The sequence below is a fragment of the Diadema antillarum genome, unplaced genomic scaffold (assembly GCF_040938485.1).
Source record: "Diadema antillarum isolate AM-2024a unplaced genomic scaffold, OU_Dant_1.0 seq00000760_RagTag, whole genome shotgun sequence".
Classification (NCBI taxonomy): domain Eukaryota; kingdom Metazoa; phylum Echinodermata; class Echinoidea; order Diadematoida; family Diadematidae; genus Diadema; species Diadema antillarum.
Window position 1 is genome coordinate 234,847 of NW_027271651.1, and position 2,446 is coordinate 237,292.

General features: G+C 30.8%; 1 non-coding gene across 1 annotated transcript; it reads right to left on the reverse strand.

Moving 5' to 3' along the window:
- Positions 1–2,254: 2,254 nt before the first annotated feature.
- On the reverse strand, positions 2,255–2,446 carry LOC139738639 (U2 spliceosomal RNA). The gene has a single exon (XR_011711462.1). It is a non-coding gene; the product is annotated as a U2 spliceosomal RNA (small nuclear RNA).

A 2,446-nucleotide genomic window follows, 5' to 3' on the forward strand; every position in this document is an offset into this window, starting at 1 on the left:
CATACAATATTACCATATGATAAACAAAAAAAAATCATATTATGATATATATTTACTAAAATTTTCAGTGGTAATATATGTTCACATTATACAATACCCCCAATTATTTTTGATATTTTACAAAAAATACGATTAATAGGATTTTTCCAACTTTAATATTCATCAATATCAACAGCCCCAAATCCAATACATGTAGCTCTTTTAATCTCATCATCATTAATTACAATATTTATTGAATTTGCATCAATATTTACATTCTGAGACTTAAAAATCATATAATTTGTCTTTACGTATTTTATCTGTACTCTGGTAGCTAAAAACCATGATTGCACTTTTCCCATTTCAGTATTGACATGCTAGTTAATCACTGAAACTTTTTTTTGACGTAAAAACAGGCTGATGACATCAGCAAATAAAATTACAGATAAGATACCACTCAAAAATCTTTAATATACATTAAAATGTCCAAGATTTGATCCTTATGGAACACCAAAAGAAGTATCTCTAAATTGTGAACTAACATTATCGATACAAAATATTGCTTTCTATCACTTAGATAACTCTGAAACTATTTCATTGTTGTACCTCGTATACCATTACAACTGAGCTTATCAAGTAAAATAGAATGAACAATACAATCGAAAGCTTTCGATTAAATCTATAAAAAAAAACACAAAAAACCTCCAACTACAATTAATTCATGTTCGAAAGCTTGGCAAGTTTACCTACTAAATCATTTTTTCTATGAAATCGATAAAGTAGAGACAGGTCTGTGATTATTTACAGATGTTTTATTGTCATTCTTAAAAATTGTTATCACTTTGGATCTTTAACGCTCTTGGAAAATGCCCTGTTCAATAGGAGCATTGTAAATATTGCACAGAGGAGAAACAATTGCATCAATAGAAAGATTTTTCTACTTTTGTGTAAAATCCATTATACCCTGCTGATTTATTTACATCAAATTTTAGAACTACATCTAAAACATCTGAAATTGACATAGGACTAAAATGTTTACGAAACAGTAACTTTCCACGCAATTTTTTTTTAAGGAATCATTTTCAGATCTGCATAATTGTGTATTCATAATAGTTATGCAGAATTTCACATGTAGTGATTCATTTGCAAATGACCTTCAAGATAGCAATAATAACAAAATACAAATTTAACACAATGAGAGACATAAATGATCGTGTAGCAAAAATAAGTTCTTGTTCCCTTTTATCTCTTTAATCCTCAAACAAATACAAAGTGAGAAATTAAAGAAGGAAACGAATTTTCTGTCAACTCAAATTCAAATATCATAGGGACTAAAAATGCAAAGGTGGCAAAATGGACAGATTTATTTATTTGTATTTTACTCTTTTAATTTAGGGAATTTAGAATTAATGATACAAAATCAAGAACTGGTTATCATTTTCAATGTGCTTAATTCGAAGCAACATTTCAAATTTCTTCCATTTTTGTTAATGATATTGCCTCTTTTCTAATGTTATTTGAATTCATATTTGACATAAAATTCTTCGTTTTCCCCATTTTTTTTTTGCCTCTCTTTATCTTTGGAGGCTCCGAAGACATTACAGAGATCAACGGGTAAATTTTCCATATTGATTTTTGTTTCCCATTGTGTTGTATTTGTCTTTTGTTCTCATTTTCATACGGAAGAGCATGTACGCATGAATGAGTAATTGTCCATTTTTGAAATTTTACTATTGTGCCTTGGAAGAGAAAAGCATATGTGTCCACTCGTGCGTAAAGTTTCCTTTTTCATTGACCTACCAGGTTGATAGCCAATTAATTTGCCTTTAACAAGGTATGTTAGACATTAGTATTTTATCAGAAATATGAACTTTAAAAAGTGTTTACTTTCTTTTTTTTTGCCTTGATTTTACAGACTTTTTAACAATGATCTTATCTTAATGTATTTTCACATTGTAAACATGATAATTTCATCCTTTGGGCAGCTAAATATTTGTTGTTATTCTTAAATGAAATTAACCACAAGTATGAAGAAGTATATAGGAACATTATAATGATGACGAATGAAGAACAGATGTAGAAATTTACGAAATTCTATAGAAAATGAGGAAGAACACAAAAGGTAGAAGAAAAGAAATCGAATAATAATAGAGGCCTGGCGAATGGCAAGGCGTGGACAGGAGAAAAGGAATGGATGAGCAGTAAGAGAGTATTATAAGCTGATAGGAATGGAAGGAAGGAAGGAAATTCTTTCTTTAATGTGATATTACCCCCTTGGGGGTGGGCCGATCCCGGAGATACTGCAATACCGGGCCAACCGGTGGCCAGGATGGAGCAAGCCCCTATTCCATGGCCTAGGTACAAAAATCAGTTTAATATACAAGCGACTCGGTGAGTCGCGTTTCAGATATTAAGCTGAAAAGAACAGATACTACACATGATCTTAGCCAAAAGGCCGAGAAGCGAT